This window comes from Tenrec ecaudatus, chromosome 18 (assembly GCF_050624435.1).
Source record: "Tenrec ecaudatus isolate mTenEca1 chromosome 18, mTenEca1.hap1, whole genome shotgun sequence".
Taxonomy (NCBI): domain Eukaryota; kingdom Metazoa; phylum Chordata; class Mammalia; order Afrosoricida; family Tenrecidae; genus Tenrec; species Tenrec ecaudatus.
In genome coordinates, this window is record NC_134547.1 from 28,952,802 (window position 1) to 28,972,434 (window position 19,633).

Genomic DNA, 19,633 nt, shown 5'->3' on the forward strand with positions numbered 1-19,633 from the left:
TGGTATCCTTATTATAATTGGGGGGATGGATAGAGAAAATGGTCTTCACACCAAAGAAGCAGTCTCTGAAGGCCATGGTGAGGCAGGGGAGTGGTAAGGGGATAAAACAAGGAGGGAGGGAAGGAGTAAGAGGATGAAGAACAAGAAAAGTCTACCTCCATGGGGAGAGGGGATTACTGGGATAGTGTCAGCGTTCTGACTGTGTTTTGTAAGCCTCCCTTGGTGTGTTAAGCTCCAAATATAAAAGGAGAAAGGGAAGGGGGAACAAAGGAGAGGGAAAGCCCTCCAGTTTCCTTACCTATCAGATCTAAACAATGGTCTGAGTGGTTATGAAAGCAGGAAAAGTAAAATAAATTGAAAGTGACTTCAATACTTAAAAACAAAAAAGATTAGACATTTGTTTCGAAGGGAAAACTGCAGAAACCCTGATGGAAATAGGGGATGGGTGAACCCCAAGTCCACATAAGGCTATTTGAATCTGAGCCTGAAATTCAGGTGTCATTGAGTCCATAAATCCCCAGCTGGTGGAGATGCCAGAGTATAAAAAGTAGTGCAGATGGTTAATATGCTCACTGAACGGTCTAATGTTGGAGTCTACCCTGAGGTGACTGAGAAGAAAGGCCTGGCAATATCCATCAGAAAACTCAGCCACTGAAGACTTTGTGGGGCACAAGCCTACTTAGACACACATGGGGCTCCCTGAGTCTGAGGAGTGCTCATCATAAAACAAAGCAAAACAAAAAGGCAGTTCGGTGAAAACGGAACATTCAAAAGGGGTAAGGTGGGTGGGCCACAGAGAACCCTACTGTTTTTGTAGCCAGTCCCTGCAGACTTCCTTTCTAAATGCACATGGACTGCTTTCTTGCAGGCATGGGGCGGCAACAAGCAGTCTGGTAACCTTTGTTAGTGAACAGCTGTGCCCTGTCTGTGTCAGTGCCTGCCCCACCAACCCCAATTGGGAGGCCTTAGGTTGCTTCTAGACTCTCTCCTGTGAAATGAGAAAGGGACCCAACTTGTTCCCTAGGATGAGGGGCTTCAGGTAGAGTTTCTGAACCCCAAGCCTCCAGTGACATATCAAAAACGATCGTTTTCTCAGCAACTATGGGCACGATCAACCTTGGTGCCTTTTTTCCTATGTGATGGAGGTTGGAGGGAAAGGGGTAAAGACTCAGTTTCATTTGCATTTCTTTGATTAAGCCTCAGTTCGTATGCTTATTGGCCATTTGCCTTTCCTCCTTTGTGAATGACCTATTTCTATCCTGTGCCTTCCCCGCCCCCCCCACCCCCACACCAAGGAGGTTACTAAAATGTCATGACTGGAAAAAGATGGAATGAAACTTGGCTTCCATCGGCCTCTCAGAAAGGCAAGTCTGTTAGCAGATTGAATGTGCTTGGAAAGTCCTCCCCTCACCAAGGCTTCCCAGGATATTCTAATTTTTCAATATGTGAGCTGCTAGCACCACAGCAGCTGAAATAATCCATGCCAAGATGCTTCCCTGTCTCCTTCCAGCTCCCACGTCTGCAACAGCAGAGAGAAGCAAGCTCCCTAGCCCTGGAAGCACATGTACACTCCTGCACACTTAAGTCCCAAATGTACAACGTCCAGTTTAGCATGCACCCTGGTCCTGAGGGAACTGTGTACAGACAAGAAAGAGGTCATGGAGGCCTTTGGGGTGGGCATTCTTCCTTCACACCTGAATTCCTAGACTGTCAACAGAGAAGCTGGGCAAAAGACGGGGCTGATGCATTTGAGCCCAAGAAATGAACATCCCAAGCAAGAGTTCATTCACCGTGCTTTTACATAACATTCCACATCACTTAGAAACCAACAGACAATACTCTTTTTATTTTATTTTCTGGTCTAAAAGTAAAAAGAACATAACTACAGTTGCATTAATTTTGTTACCAAGAACAAAAGCTGGAGTTCCCAAACTAACTTAACCTACTACCTTTTCTTCAGAAAAAAATTACCCAATGGCTGCCTCCGACAGTTAAAATCTTTTGTGCTGTAGGCCATCATCCAGGATAAAGTGCAGGTATTGTTTTACAGCCCTCCTGGAGCCCTAGTGGCATAATGTTTAAGCTAACAGCTAACAGCAAGGTCAGCAATTCAAAACGACCACAAAGAAAATATGCACTTTCTACTCCTATAAAGAGTTACAGTCTCAGAAACCCACAGGGGCAGCCTTCCCTGTCCTATAGGGTTGCTATGAATCAACATCTACTCTATGGCAGTGAGTTTGGTGTTTTGTTTCTTTGTTTTGGATTGTTCCCACGCTCCCCAGGGGGCAGTGTCCCCCACTTTTCAAAACATTTCTCTAAAGCAGGGATGGAGAAAGTCTGGCCCTCTAGCTGTATAACCCAAACTCACTATACCCAGCAGTTCTAATTCATAGTGATCCTATGGGACTGGGTGAAACTGCCCCCATGAGTGTCTGAGACTATAACACTTTACAGGAGTAGAAAACCTTGTCTTCCTCCTGCAGGGCAACTGATGGTTTCAAACTACTGACGCTGACATTAGCAGCCTAACACATAACCGCTATCCCACCAGGGCTCCTCATGGCCTTATAAGGCCAGTGAAACCTGTAAGGCAGATTTGGTGATGGAAAGAAAGAAAGAGTAGAAAACGGTTTTAAAGGTTTGTTTCAGAGTTCCGGGAAGTTTTATAGCCCAGGTCTAGAGGAGGGAGTAGTTGGGGAATTTTCCACTGCAATTTTGTTGTCTGTAGTTCTGGGGCTAAGCAACAATGTTCAAAGTTACCTGTAATGTTTAGCCTTCTGCACCCGGGCTGGAAGGGGAGGGAAAGGTCTGGCCTCCTTGAAGTGTTTCACCAGCTCCTGATACACCTCCACTCGCCAACCCCCACCTCTGCCTGACATTCCAGCTTTTTGGTGATAAGGGGTGTTTTAGTCTGTCTGCTTCCTGCAGGTAGGGGTTGCTGGGGGTTTAGACACTGGAGCAGGAAGAATTGGGGGGGGGGGCTCGTTGGAAAACAAGGTGGAGGAGAAACTGGTTTACTGTGCCCCTGGACAGTTCTTGTATGCACTGCTGGCTGGATAAATCTGAGAAAATGCGGAGCTAAGAGAAAAAAATGAAGAAATAAGAATTGGTGGCCCTAGTAGGGGCAAAAACCAGGTGGCTAAGGGGGATTGCAGCCAGCCAAATGGGGAGTAATCTGTCCTTCTGTGACTGCAGAGGTCTTCGCTCAGGCAGGTCAGTCTTGCTGCACCAGCCCTGATTCATTGATGGAATAACAGCACTCTTCACCAAAGAAGAGGGAGGTACCCCCTTTTTCAGCAGTGAGAAGATCTAAAGTCCATCTGTTTTGTATGGCAACTTGGGCCAGAGAGGTGATCTGGCACTGCAACGAGGCTAAGGAGGCTGTGCTGGACTCTAAAGTGGTCTGCAATCAGTCTTTGAAATCTCGTACTGAGATGATGGAGTGGCTAAATGGGCCTTCAGTTATTCCAGATGCTGCGATTGAGGAGGCTAGGCTTGTACCTACTATTATAGGAAGGAATGCCGCTCTCTTTTTATCTTTGGACAGAGAGTAACCATGCTAACTCAGATTGACCATATGGAGTGAGCAGAAGCGCTACGGTAACTGGAAAACAAGGTCTGCTGTAGAAGAATTTACACATTTTAGTTAAAGTTCCATTGCACCAAAAGAATTGTCTGGGGTTGGAGAAAATATGAGTATTAATAGTTATATTATGTCTGCAAACTCCAAGAAGAGAAAAGCCATTTACATTCTGATCTGGGAAGTAGCAGACTCGCTGTGGCTAAGTCTGATTTGCTTCCTCTGGCTCCCAGAGTGGGACCCGGCTCAGTGGGGTGGTACATCTGTTGGGGGTGCTTTTTGGGAAGAAGCCTGCCATAGCGGATGGGGACTTCAGCCAACAGAGGTATTTGAAGGGAGGCACGCAGGAAGCAGTGAGCGACTTTTTAACGCGTGGGTTTGATTAAGGAAAAGTAGAATGTGTTGGATTATCAGGACCCATAAGGACATGGTGGTAGTCTGAGGTTTGTGAGGTATCTGATTTTGAAGTGCTTGTTCTACCCGGGGAGTGTTGGTGGAGATTTGTACCTGGGCTTGACAGGCTAAAATGTATTCCCTGTAAATGATAATACTGCCTGAGGGCACTGTGTGTATTTAGAGTTGTATAGTTTGCCTGTGACTCCCTCAACCCACCCACCTCTGGTTCTAGGGTTGGTAATACGGAGGTGGAATGTCCCATCCTGAGTATAAAAAGGTTGAGTCAGTAAGTATCCATCCGGTGTATGCATCGTGGTTTTGCATAACCTTTATGGACACCCATCATACTGCTTAGGCCACAACCGACAGCGGGCCTGGTTTTGGTAGTATAGGAGCAAGCAAATGGTCTAAAATGAGTTGCAACTGTATTAAGACTGAAGGGAACGACAAGTTGAGTTTGGCATCCTTGGAGAGAGCAGTTTTTCTGGCCAATAGGATGAATTATCTCAGTTGACAGTGAGGTGTAGGTTTCTTTGACTTTAAAGCACCGCACATAAGAGTTATGGGCTTCAGCCATTGTTAGCAAGGTTATGGCTAAGGCTAAGGCATATTTGAGTGGGTTCCAAAACCTGACAAACTAGGGGCCTCACGAAGGTTAAGAGGGGAGTGCTTGACTTGGGAAATATGGTGCCACCCAGGGTCCCCTAAGAGCTTTGCTGCTGTAAGGATTACGATGTGTGGACCTGATAACCGTGGTTGTAGAGGTTTGGGATAAAGAGTCTTGAGAAGCACTGAGTCTCCTAGTTGCAGCATGGCCACCTGAGAGGTTTGATCTGAGTCTTCAGGGCAGGACAGGTATCTGTTTGAGTGTTCCCAGAGCATCTGTCTTAAAAAAGAGATAAGTAAAAAGAGAGAGAGAGAGATAAGTGAGGTAGGAGGCCAAGGGGTGTTCTTGGAGTGGTAAGTGGTGGTTAAGTAGAAATGGTCTTCCAGACATGAGTTGGAAAGGACTCAGGAAGGTGGGGCTACAAAGAGAGGCTAGAGGTAATAGTGTGACCCAGGACTGGCAGAGTTCTACAGAAAGTTTTGGGAGGTGATTTTTGAGGAGTCCATCAGCCCTTTCTATTTGTCCTGATGATTGAGGTCTATATGGGATGTGCTGCTTCCTTTCTATGTCTAGGGCTGAACAAACCTGATGAGTAATCGTGGACATGAAAGAAGGCCCATTATCACGTTGTATGGAGGTGGGGAGACCAAATCTGGGAAGGATGTGGGTCAGCATGGTCACTACTTCTGCAGTTTCATGTTTGGTAGGAAAGGCTTCTACCCACCCTGTAAGGATGTCAGCCATGGTGAGGAGGCGTCTTAGCTTTCTCTGTGATGGCACGTGAGTGAAGTCTACTTGCCAATCTTGTCCTGGGAGATACCCTTTGATCTAATGGGTGGGGAGCTTGGTTTACGTCCTCCCTGAGGGCTGATAGAGGCATAAGTGCAGCAGGCAGAACAAACAGTATTTATAAGGGTTTGCAATGATGAGTGATGAAACAGAGGCTTAAGGAAATGACTAAGGTTTTGGGGGCCAATGTGTAAAGAGTGGTGGATCTGTTGTACGATGGTAGCTGCCTGGGCTTGGGGTAAGGCTAGCTTTTCTTGTAGCATCACCCATCCTTCTGGGGCTAGGGATCCTCCCCTGGGCAGCATCTGTGACTGGAGGTTGGGCGGTGACAAGAAGAAGATGGGATAGGGGTGAGGCTGGTTTGAATTAGTTAGGCTTCGGGTGACTGTGTCTGCTCTGTTGTTTCCTTTCTTACCAGGGAATCATCAGTTTGATGCCCTTCATATTTCTTATACTATAATCCTTCTCTTCTAATGAGCACATTCACTTCTCCTTTCTCACCAACTTCTCGCCAAACAGCTTTCTGTCCCTCTTTTTCTGACTATTTGCAACTTATTCTGACCTTCTGCAACTTACTGTCTCCATATAAATTCTTTGCGTAACTGGCCTGCTATCCCCCTGATATGTAAGGGGCCCAGTGGACAATGGGTGAGAGGAACAGCCATCAATTCCCATGACACAGACCTGGGAACGGTATAGAAGACCAGAGAAGGAAGGCAAAACAGAGAAGGTAGCCCCTGTGTCAACCAGAAAGGGAAAAACCTTGCCTGCTACTTTGATTGTTACCCTGGGCTCGTTAGGGGTGATCCAGTCATGAGTCCTGGCTTTGTTAGTCCTTAGCAGCTAGGCCTAGTAGCATCAACGGCAGGTCAAGGTTTGGTGGGACTGGCCTTCCTCCACTGTGCACCAAAAGACAGTCATTTCTCCAGTGGCCCCCATTGACTGCACACTGGACAAGATTTGTTGGGCAGATGAGGTTGTGGGCAGTGATGGGCCCAGTGACCCAGTTGGGCATACTTGAAGGAGATGGTCTGACACTGCTGTTCCCAGGACCTAGGAAGGATGCCGATGCCTTCTTGGTTGCCAAGGGCCTCAGCGCTGCAATCAAGGCTTGGGCTTGTAAGTTTGCCTCTGGCCATTTCGGGATGTCCTGTCTGCCTCTGCCTGCCCCTGTCTGGTATTAAAGACTTTAAAAGCCATATGTACCAGGGCTCGGACAGGAGTTTGAGGGCCGTCCTTGACCTTTTTAAACGTTTTTCTCATGTCTGGGGCCCTTTGAGTAATGAAATGTGTGGCAAAGGGAGTGGCCCCTGCTGGTGAGGTTGGATCTAGGTGAGTGTATCAGATGAGGGCTTCAGTCAGGCAATTTTAAAATGCTTCCAGATTTTTATCCGGCTTTTGAGTAATTTTCCTGAGCTTGTCAAAGTTGACTGCTTTGTGAGAGATTGCCTGGAGGCCAGCCAAGACATACTGGAGCATTTTATCTCAGCGGACCTGGCTAGCCTGGTTCCTGCCTTGGGACTACCTAAGTACCCACAGGCATGTTGGGGTCAGTGAAATGAACCTGGTCTGCATGCTGCTAGGCAGTGGTAAAAACACACTTTTTTGCATCTGAGGTGAGAGTGGACGAAAGGACTACAAACATATCATGCCGTGATAAATCATAGGCTTGAGACAAATAGAGAAACTCTTTGATGTAAGTGGTGGGATGTGTTATTCTCGGTGCATTAGAGAAACAAATCCACAGAAACTCCTGTATAAGAGAGAGTTTTATATAAAGGTTAAGGGCACAATCAACCAATAATCAATAAAGAGTTAGTTGGGTTAGAGGGGACTGAGTACGGGAATCTACGAATAGCCTCCTCCCTGGTGGAGGGACAGCAGAGAAGAGGACAGGGGAGACATCAGACAGTGTAATATATGACAAAATAATAATATATGAATGATGAAGGGTTCATGAGGTGGGAAAGTGGGGAGGGAGGGGGGAAATGAGCAGCAGATACTAAGGGCTCAAGTAGAAGGCAAATGTTTTGAGAATGATGATGGCAACAAATGTACATATGTGCTTGACACAATGGATGTATATGCATTGTGATAAGAATTGTACGAGCCCCCAATAAAATGATTTATAAATAAAAAAGGTTAAGGGCGCATCACGGAAACATCCCAACCCAGTGCTGCCCAAGCCCATAAGTCCATTTACCCATATGTCCAACACCAATCCACAAAGTCCTCCTCCATCTCACAAAACACACACAATGATGCCGACTGCAGGAATAAATCTGAGTCAGTGAACATGTAAGCATCTCAGCGCTGGCAGAGGTCTCCACACGGGTGCTCCAGTACCCAGGGCTGCATCAGGGTAGGTCCATGTGGCTTCTCCTCAGGGAGGTCTTGCAGGAAGTGAGCCTTGCCAACTAAAGCAGGAAACTGACTAAGGCAGTTGCACCCTAGTCCAACCATCAGAAAGCAAGAGATCCAAGAACTGAAAAGGTAAGGCTCACTGAGCCATTTATCTCTCTGCTCTTCAATTAACCCCACATGTGTTTATCAGCCAGGTTGGCACAATAAACTAACTACCTCATGGGATCACTGGAAAAGGAACCTAAGCGCTTTTCAATTTGGAACAAGTCCGTGAGAGAGAGGAGAACATGGACGTGGACGAGACCTTTGGTGCCCGCAACTTCCTGAAGAGGGCAGAGGAGGGGTCTGTGCAAGAGGGTAGGACGACTGACAGGGGAAGACAAAGGAGAGAGCCTAGTGCCTGAGTTGGGGGATTGGTGGAGTGTGGTTGGGAGTCTAGGGGGTGGCACAGGGAGGTGATAGTGAGGGGAGTCCAGAATATGGAGGAGGCCTTACTGGGGGTGCAGACAAGGAGTCAGGGGCTTCGGAGAAAGACAAGAAGGGAGGACTATCAGGGACCTAATTGGGGTGCGGTGGGTCGGTCTGAGCTGGTGAGTGTTTCTGGGGATTATTCGGCTAAAAGAACCTGAGCAGGGTGACGGGTAGTACAGATAGAGGGACGGAGTGTAGAAGGAAGAAAGTTTGGAAGTAGGGGACCTCAGGCCATTTGCCATTTGGCAAAAGTTACTGAGATCAGTCAAGATATTGAAATCAAAAGTACCATTTGCTGGCCAGGGGCCCCCATTGTCCAATTTGTATTGGGCTCAAGCCAAATTGCAGTTAAAAAATCAAGTGTTTGGGCTGAAGGTCTGGCTTTAAGCTGAGGGTTGAGAGGATAGCTAAGGGGCACCCTAAAGGTGTGGAACAGTCAGGCTTGGAGTTTTTGTTTCCCATGCTGCAGGGTTCTTGGAAGAGATTGAGCTAGAAAATCAGTGTCCAGAGTATCCAACTGGGTCCCCGGAATTGGGGAGGGGGAGACCCAGCCTCCCGGCTCCTCCAGAAAAGGAACAGAGTCAGGCATCCTTAAATGTCCCTGACCTTTGGATGAACGGAGGGGGAGGCCTGGCCTCCCAGCTACCTGGAAAAGGAACAGAGACTCAAGCATCCCCGAGTGTCTGTCCTTTGAGTGTGGCTCTTCCATGGGCCCACAAATCAGAAATAAAATGAACAGAGCCTCTAGGGAAAGAGCACAGCAATCAGAGACAGTGGCCAAAATAGCAGAGATAAAATTAGTCAGGTACTCAGACACGGCAGAAGGCAGCTGAGAAGTTCCCGTCTGAGGGAAGGAAGGATGGAGGAGAGATGGGTGCCGCACTTGCCTAAGGGCAGGTGGGGGCTCTTCAGGACGCCTGGACTCCTTCCAGGTTTTATGCACCAAATGTAAGGTAGATGTAGCGATGGGAAGAGAAAGAAGGCAAAGGTAGAAAATAGTTTTAAAGGTTTATTTCAGAGCTCCTGGGCAAGGTTCACAGGTCCCGAGAAGTCTCACCACCCAGGAGGGAGGGGAGTACAGAGAAAGGGACGGGAGCATCCTGAGTTTCCGGGTGAGGTTCATAGGTCCCCAGCTGGACACTCAAGAAGTTTCACTGTCCAGGGGAGAGAGGTGGAGTTTTATAACCCAGGTCTAGGGGAGAGAGTAGCTGGATAATTTTCTACTGCAACTTTGTTGTCTGCAGATCCAGGCTAAGCAACAATGTTCAAAGTTATCTGTAATGGTTAACCTTCTGCACCTGGGCTGGAAAGCCACTGAAGGGGAGGGGGAGGTCTGGCCTTCAAGTGTTTTCACCAGCTCTGGGCATCCCTCCACTTGCCCACCCGGTCAACTCCCATCTCTGCCTGACAAAACCATCTATGCCAGCTAACATAACATGTCTCACAAAGAGAAGCTGTTCCGTCCATCACATTAAGGGTGAGTTCTTTACATGTTCAATCAGTATGGCCTGAGAATGATGTTATAAAAAGCCAAATGGACCCTGGACCAAAAAAGGTTCCCCACCTCTGCTTAAAGTGTGGTTACAGGGGACATGAAGTAGTTAAGTTCTAGAGATTGAGAAAAAAAATCAGCTCATTTCAACTCAGGGAGTTAGGTAAAGTTTAAAAGTTTAGTTACAATGGCAATGGCAATGACACCACCAATAACAGGGCACAAGGGAACAATAACACCTTCAAGGAATTTGGGTCTGTTTTCTGCTCCTGGAAAGGCAACGATCCCAAATCACTAATGCCATTGTCACCGTCTCTCTAGAGCACCTTTCAGCCCAAGAGTCTAATCAATTCCTGAAGGAAGGCATTTTCTTGGGGGGAACAGAGGGAAGGGGGTGCAGTTAATGCCTTCAGTGTAGCTTGAACTTCTTCCTTCAATGTTTGATCGCATGCTAACTCCTGAAATAGTTAGACATCCACAGCTGACTGCTTGCTGCTTATAATGTTGCTCATTTTCCCATGTAAAGAAGGAAGACAATACCAGTAACGATGCACATGTGGGGTTTCTGTCGACTCTTCTTTTGAAATGCTGTCATCGAGAATACACTTCTAGCTCAATAAGAATATATGATCGGTTGGAAGAGGGGCTTGCTGGGTCAGTGATAGCATTCTGGCCTTCCATGCGGGACTCCAGATCTTCTCTGCTTCTGAGAAGCAACCAGTGGATGCCCAGTGGGTCACACCTGTCCAGTCCCATTGTGCATGAGGGCGCCATGACTCTGAGTTGGCAGCTAACAATAGCAATGAAAGCCTAATACTGTGCTCTCAGGAAATATTTGATTTGACATCTTCTTTCAGAAAGGTCACAAGGAAAAGACAAGCCAGTCAGGGTGCAGTATAGCACCAATGAAACAACTTTCCTCTAGTTCTTTTTAAAAAAATAATTTTATTAGCGACTCATACAACTCGTCACAATCTATACATCCATCCATTGTGTCAAGCACATTTGTACCTTTGTTGTTATCATCATTTTCAAAACATTTTCTTTCTACCTAAGCCCTTGGTATCAGCTCCTCATTTTCCCTTCCCTCCTCTGCCCTCTCTCCCTCACAAACCCTTAATAATTTATAAATTATTATTATTTTGTCATGTCTTACACTGTCCAATGTCTCCCTTCACCTGCTTTTCTGTTGTCCATTCACCAGGGAGGGGGTTATATGTAGATCATTCTAATCGGTTCCTCCTTTCGACCCCACCTTCCCCTTCCCTCCTGGTATCACTATCTCATTATTGGTCCTGAGGGGTTTATCTGTTCTAGATTCCCTGTGTTTCCAGTTCTTATCTGTACCAATGTTCATCCTCTGATCTAGCCGGATTTGTAAGGTAGAAATGGGATCATGATAGTGGGGCAAGGGGAGGAAGCATTAAAGAATTAGAGCAGTGGTTCTCAACCTTTCTCATGCCACCACCCTTTAATACAGTTCCTCATGTTGGGGTGACCCCCAACCATAAACTTATTTTCATTGCTACTTCATAACTGTAATTTGGCTACTGTTAAGAATCATAATGTAAATATCAGATATACAGGATGTATTTTCAGTGTTACAAATTAAACATAAGGCACAGTGATTAATCACAAACACAATATGTAATTAAATATTGTGAAATATTTAATAAATGAAAATTTGTCTTGAAGCATGGTGTAGCATGGGTAACAGTCTTCATGCTGGTACTCGTATGTGGGCATATCTGCTTGTGGGTAGACCTGCCTGGAGACAGATAGGGGAGCGGTGTCTCAGTTCCTAAGACCATCGGAAATATGTGTTTCCATTGGTCTTAGGCGACCCTGTGAAAAGGTTGTTCAACCCCCAAAGGGGTCACAACCCACAGGTGGAGAACCGCTGAACTGGAGGAAAGTTGTGTTTCATATCGTTGCTACCCTGCACCCTGACTGGCTCGTCTCCTCCCTGAGACCCTTCTGTAAGGGGCTGTCCAGTTGTCTACAGATGGGCTTTGTGTCTCGACTCCACACTCCCCCTCATTCACGATATATTTTGTTCTTTGATACCTGATTCTATTGACACCTCGTGATCACACAGGCTGGTGTGCTTCTTCCATGTGGGCTTTGTTGCTTCTCCACTAGATGGTCTTTTGTTTATCTTTAAGTCTTTAAGACCCCAGATGCTATATCTTTTGAAAGCCCAGGCACCATCAGCTTTCTTCACCATATTTGTTTATGCACCCAATTTGTTGGGGCGATTCTGTCAGGAAGGTGAGCATCATAGAATGCTAGTTTAATAGAACAAAGTGTTCTTGTTACTATGTTAATACTAAATACCTATAAATATATTCACATAGCTCTATTTCCCCATCGTCATATATAAATATATTTATATATGTACATGCCTGGTTTTAGACCTCTATAAATGCCCTTTACCTTCTAGTTCTTTCCTCTATTTCTTTTTTTCTTCTAGTCCCACTATCATGTTCAGCCTTCATTTGGGTTTCAGTAATTCTTCTTGTTACATTGCCCTTGATCAAGCCCTACCAGGTCTCCTACTTCCTCCTCGCCATCAATCTTGGATCACTTGTTGTTCCCTTGTCCCTAACACCCATTTCCTTTCCCCAGATCCCCCTCTCCCATGTTCCCCCAGGAACCGTAGGTCCCATTGCTTTCTCCTCCAGATTATTTATCCTACCTATCTTATCTAGATAGACCTGCAGAGATAATAATATGAACAAAAAAGAAGAAAGAGCAAAACAGAGCAAGAAAACAAAACAAAAGGACAAAAATTATCTATAAGTAGTTCAATTTCTGTTTGTTGACATCTAGGAGTGTTTTCCAGTTGAGTCTGATGGGGTGCCACACCCTGGCCCCAAAGTCTATTTTTGGTATTCCCTGGGGACTTCATTGTTCTGTTCCCCTTGCTGTTCTGTTGCACGCCCTTAGTGTTTCACCTCAGTGTGGTGGGGTCAGATTGGCATTGTTGCCCCCCGTAGTGCTATGGGTCAGTGAGGGGTGTTGTGTCTCATAGTGGGACTGGCCCTATTATCCTCTCTGTGCTTTGACTGCTCTGAGCGGTAACTTCATCCTTGTTGGGGCTTGGTGTGCCAAGAGGTGTTCCACTCTTTCTTCCTCTCCCTTCATTTGCTTCTGTGTGCTCTGATCAGACATGTCCCTTTCCCTGAGCTGTAACTTCAGTGCTGTCCTCTGAAGTGAATTCTTCTTTAGGGAGAGGGTGCTGTCCACATAGTTGGGATTACGGCCAGCCCCTCAGACCTTTTTCCTCTAGTTCTGTAATGCTTTGTCCCCCACACTGTCATGACCCCAATTCTACCTTACAAATCTGACTAAACTAGAGCATGTATATGGGTACAGATGAGAGCTAGAAACACAGGGAATCAAGAACAAATAAATCCCTCAGGACCAATAATGAGAGAAGCTATAACAGAAGGGTAAGGGGAAATTGGGGGGGAGAAAGGGGAAACTGATCACAATGACCTACATCTAATCCCCTCCTAGAGGGACGGACAACAGAATAGTGGATGAAGAGACACAATGGTCTGTGTAAGACATGAAAAAAATAATTTTTAAATTATCAAGGGTTCATGAGGGAGGGAGGGAGGGTAGGGAAAGGAGGAGGGAAATGAGGAGCTGATACCAAGGGCTCAAGTAGAAAGAAATGTTTTGAAAATGATGATGGCAAGAAAGGTACAAATATGGATTGTGATATGAGCCCCCAATAAACTGATTTTAAAATAACATAAAATTAAAAAGAAATATGTGTTTGAAGAGGGGAGTTCCATCATTCTTTCTGTAACTTGAATTATAGTGATTAAAACAAAATCCCTTTAATGGCCCAAATGACAAAAGAGGTTAGGGAGACAAGGAAGAGCTGAGATGTGCATTCCTGTAACAGTTAAACCACACATACCAGCTGGACCATCACCAGAGCTCGAGTCCCCCAAGACTGCATTTCAGAGACTTTCACCTGCTTGAAAGTCATCCCAGGGGCTCACCCCATCCCCCATAGGGGCCACAGTTGGCTCTGTGATCTAGAAGGTAAGCCACAGATTCTCTGCCTAGACTCATAGAAGCAGGTTCTGTCCCTGAAGCATCAACTGACCCTAACCAAAACAAAAACCCAACGCACTGTCATTCAGTGGATGCTGGCTCTTAGAGACCCTATAGGACAGGGTAGACCTGCCCCTGTGAGTTTCTGAGACTGGAACTCAAAAACAGGAGTAGACAGCCCACCTTTCTCCGTGGAGCAGCTCAACTCGTGGTTTGCAGCCCAGTGCACAACCACTATGCAACCAGGGCTCCTCAACCAGCCCTGGAACCCTCATTAAAGCTGGGTTCCCAAGCCCCAGCATGCCAGCCCATCCCAGAGATACCACATGTGGCAGTCACCCTGCTAAGTGACAAGTTGGTAGCATTTTTTTTTTTAAGTAACTGATCACAACAGCCTTCTAAAGAGCCAGTCTCTCTTCAGAGGGAAGTAACATCTCAGGGACAGATCAATGTGGAACCAACGGGTGAAAGTCCACAAACAGTCCTGCACTCACTCCTCACTCGCCATCTCAATGCCCTGGCAGCCTGGGTTTGCCCCCTCCCCCAGCAAGATTCCTAACAGGAGCCCCAGCAGTGGCTAAGCAGTCAACGACTACCAGAAAGGTCTTCAGTTTGTAGTCAACCAGCTGCTCCTGGAAAAAACACATGGTGGGATACTCATTCCCCCACAGACCAGTAAGAAAAAGAAACAGCACAGCTGAAATGATAGAAAAAGGCTACTCACAGGCCGGGAGCCTGGGGCGCAGCAGTGTACTCACTGCCAACCAAAAGGTTGACCACTGGCGCCCGTGCCAAACTAGACCTGGCGGTCTGCTCCCATAAACATTACTGCCTAGAAAGTCTATTGAGCAGTTCTGCTTTTTCCTGTGGGATCCTATTAATATCAACTTAATGGCACCTAATGACAATATTTAAAGGTGTCTCACAAAGACTACAAATAGCCAATAAGCTTTTGGAAGGATGCCTAGTTTCTCATGCAGTGAAACCACCAGATGACATTTGCAAAACTGTCCGTGTTGCTGGCCAAACAGCTGGAGGAGGAGAAAGTCAGTGTGGCTTTTGGGGATGGTTGCTGGGCAGCACCTGTTAAATATATAGTGTGGGTACCGTGCATTCCACAACCTTCTCTTATGTCTGTCCTAGAAACACACATGGACACAAAGTGAAGTAAGTGGAGTAGTCTGTCGTGGAGAAATTGAGAGAGCCTCCCACCATCCCAATGCCCACTGGTACGGATTAAATTGCATAACCGCAAAATATGTGTCAACTTGGCTAAGCTGTGGTTCTCGGTTTTATGAGACCATCCTCCATTTTGTAGTCTGATACAGTTATTCTACGAGAGTTAGAATAACTCTCTAAGGTATTAATAAGACAGTATTAGAGGCAGTTAACTTAATGAGGCAAGATGCAATCCACTAGATTTGGCTGTATTTGAGTCAATCTCTTTGGAGATAGAAAAGAGATTTAAGAAGTGATCAGAGACAGAGGAACCTACTACCAGCAAGAAAGAACAGCTAACAGAATGTGTTTTTATACCTGGGGTTCCCATGCTGAGGGTCTCCTAGACCCAGGGGAAGGTTGCTATCAAGACACATAAAGATCTTCAAGGGATGCCAAGCCCACAGATGTTGAAAAAGGAGACAGGGACCTTCCCCACACACCTTGAGTTGGCACCCTGAATTTAGACTTACAGGCTGTGGGAAGCAGAAAGGTTACATGCCAAACCTAAAATACTGCTGGCTAACACATGGCTATCCACTTGGAGGTCGGCTGCTTAAAGGTTAGCTCTCTGAGGGTTGTCAGCCATCTAGAGCAATGGGACCCTATAGTTTGTCCCACCCTAGGTGGGGCCCACCCCCTTCTGATAAAGATAGTGGATTGTTTCCCCTGAAGGAGCTCCTGAAGACAAGGTCAAGCCAACTCAGGTAGGAGCAAGGTTAGGCTGCCACCTTGAATCTAAGGTCTGCCCATCTTGCCACATGTATGCCCCTATGTGTATACCCCTAGCTCGTCCCCTTCCTGTCACGCATATGCCTATTGTACAACACCTTCCTGTTACGAATGTAGTTATCTGTAATTACGGGGGATTGCACCCCCCCCCCCAAGTGTTTATAAGCCTTGGTTAGAAATATGATCACTCTCTCTGTGCAGACCTGGCTGTTGAGATCATGGCTGTCTGAGAGTTGAGCAATTGCATGCCTTATCTTGTCTGATGTCTTTAACTTTACCCCTCAATTACACAACCACCCCTTGGACCTGTTCGATTGTGGGGCTGGTACCCCACGATAGGCTTCTAAACTATGAGAGAATAATTTTTATGTGTTATAGCCCTCCACTTGTGGTATTTCTGTGATAGCAGCTGCAGAGAAATAAGCCATCCACCAACAGGGGGGTGGAATGGGGGGGTTGCTCTGATTCATGACAGAGCCAGGCAAAGAATGTTGCATGGCAGTAAATGGAAACATATGACCTCTAGGAGCACTGACCAGGAGGGACTTTACAAACACTCATCCTATATTTATGTTAAAAACATGGTGTACATGGGATTTATCCTAGCATTGAAACGTTAGTTTAACATCCAAAAGTCAATTCATGCCAAGTTACAGCTAATTTTTTAAAAAAGGCATGGATCCAGGAATGGGTTTGGGGCTCGAAGTAAATCCCAACTCCAAGTTAAGAACAATCAGTTCTTACATCATGGTCCTGCTCAATACCCACTTTCATGAAATGATCATTGGAGATAAGGGGGCTACAGCAAAGTGTGGTGAAAAACCAGATGGTCCCTGCTATCAATCGGAATAGTGTCTAGGGTCTTAAAGACTTTTTTCAAACAAGCAGCCATCTAAGCGAGGAGTCAACTAAGTACACTCAGACTGTGTGAAGCACACCAGCTTATGTGATCCAGATATGAAAATTATAAAATTTTACTATGGTAAGGAGAAAAGCATTGGAGCAAAAATTATGAACACGTAATTTGTAGTGGGCTAGGGGGATGGTGGGAACCCCAAATCCATGTGGAGAAGATATAGTCAGGCTGAGCCACTGGGAGATCTGCTCTGGCCACAGCCAAGGGTCTTGAACAGCCTTAGTAACAGGCAGACAGCATTGTAATGTTGATTCTGCTGGATCGAACTGGACACTTGGCCAACTGACAACCGATAGACGTGACCTGAATCTGTTCTGAGCGCAAGTATCTCTTACTGGTTCTGTGTTAGTCCAGGTGGACTAGAGAAACAAATTCATGGACACTCATGTGTATAAGAAAGAGCTTTATATACAAGAGCAATTGAATATTGAGAAAACATCTCAGCCTAGTTCAGATCACGTCCATAAGTCCAATATTAGACAATATGTCCGATACCAATCTATAAAGTTCTCTTCAGATTCATGAAGCACATGCAATGACGCCTAATGCAGGAAGATCACAGATCAGTGAGTGGGAAGTCTTGTGGCGCCAGTAGTGTTGTAAGCATCTCAGCGCTTTCAGGGGTCTCCACGTGGCTCCTCCAGCTTCCCAGGCTCTGGCTTCATCAGGGTAGCTTCATGTGGCTTCTTATCAGAAATGTCTTGCAGGGAGTCAGCAGAGAGAGTGTATGTGTCTCCTACTCCAAGGAGGAAATACAGGAGTTCCCAGAACCCTCCGGAGAAGGCCATGCCCACACAGAGGCCTCATTGGCTGTGACCTGATTGACAGGCTAGACTCCACTTCTTCACTCTTAATCCTCTCAAATTGACAAGCGATTATATAACTACCACAGGTTCCATGGCAGAAATTTCTTCCCTGGCTTTTTTTTCACTGTTGGGGGTCTTTTCCTTCTTATGCATTATTTGTATCTTTGTCTGGATACTATTCTGTTTTTATCCTCACCTCCATTGTTTTCTGTCGGGTTTCCCAGCGGTGCAGCGCAGGAGAACAGCTGACACGGGAGACAGGGAATGCAAGGTTAGGGAGTGCATGATGGGGAGGGAGCTCGAGAATGGATCGTGGTTGCATAACTCATTTGGGAGGTGATTTAACCATGAGAGGGGAGAATGGTTTAAAAAATTAGATGTGGGGTGATTGTACAACGACTGAATTATATGATATGTAAATTACATGCCAATAAAACTGTTGAAAAACAAAAGAAAAGTAAATTCATGGGAGAGGGGCAATGAAGGAGAAGGAGGCCCCCAAGGAGAGGGACAGACACAGTGTCTGTAACAATGGGCTCAAGCTTAAGAACAATTGTGAGGATGGACCAGGAGCGGGCAGTATGAAGTTCTGTCGTGCACAAGTTTCCTATGGATCCAAACCAACTTGATGGCACCTAACGACAACAATATACCTTATATACTCGTATATAAGCCGAGTTTTTCAGCACATTTTTAATGCTGAAAAAGCCCACCTCAGCTGATACTCAAATGAGGGCCCCACTCACCTGTTCTCCAGTGCAGTGTGGGCATCTCCGTCTCTCCCGCTCATCTGCAGGTGCCCGAAGCCCCTGCGGGTGGTTGGATGACTGCTGATATCACTCTTCTTCTCTCCTGCACGCCGGCAGCCTCTGTGTTGTCCCTGCCATACTGGGCAAGAACCTGCCTGCTTCTGTGTGCTGGTACCTGGGGCCACCGCATTCTTGTCAGATGAATGTCGGATGTGGCTACTCTTCTCCCGCTCTTCTCCAGGGCTGTGACCAATGACGTAACCTTTACAGTTTTATCTGTGCTTGGCCACCCCCTTGCTCCGCCCACACATTGCTGAATACTAGTACCGGTATATCTCTGATCTTGGATATACAGTACATTTATTTAAAGTACTTAGTCTGCTATATTTTATTTTTAATTTTCTTATTAATCCCTACCTAGACCCAGAGTTGACTATACTTATAACTTTGGCCATTATCCCAGGTGGGCTTACATCTGTATTGCAGCCCCTAGACCATGTGTGAAAGATGTGACTTGAATGGATGTCATCTGGTCAAGCCCGACTGACAAAAGTTGGAAAGCTGATGAACTCAGACACAGAATTGATAGCAAAGTGAGCTTGTGATGCGTGGGAAGAGATTCCAGAGGACATGGTACAATGCACCCTCAAGAAGTGTGGCATTAGTCATACTGTGGATGGCAGTGAGGACAGCGCTCTGTATGAGAGCGACAGCAGTGATGGTGATGACTGCGAACTCAGTGAGGACGACAATGTCTGTGCTGACAGCCTCACGCCAGCTGAAGCTGAAGCTCTGTTTGGACAAACAGATGATGAGGAGGAATCCAGTTTTGAAGGATTTTAACTTGTGTTTCAGCTTGGTTGCTGAGTGAGCTAGGATTTTTATACTTTTAAAATTATTGTTGATACCATATTGTTTTTGTTGACCCTCTTTTCCACTTACAGAGCTAGTTTTCTGTTTTTCTTTGAAATAAATACTCAAAAACATTTAACCTTCTGATGCCTCAATGTAATTATATTGTCATCTATTTTTATTTTGAAACTTTCCAGTAGTTGCTGCATTTTCCACCCTAGGCTTATACTCGAGTCAATAAGGTTTCCTCATTTTTATGGTAAAATTAGGTGCTTCAGCTTATATTCTGGTTGGCTTATACTTGAATATATAGGTACTCTATTAGTAAAATAAGTTCTACTTCCTCTATTAGTAAAATAAAAACAAAATCTACATGATCATCTCAATAGACAGAACAAAATATTGGACAAAATCTATTCTTTTTTTACTTAAAAGATACCATTGAATATATTTCAACAAACTGGAACACAAAGTAACATCTTCAACTTCATAAAAGGCATCTATTAAAACCCCCCAAAACCAAAACAAAACAAAAATACCTACTGCTAACACTTTCTCTAAGGTGCCCTAGTAGTGTAGTTGTT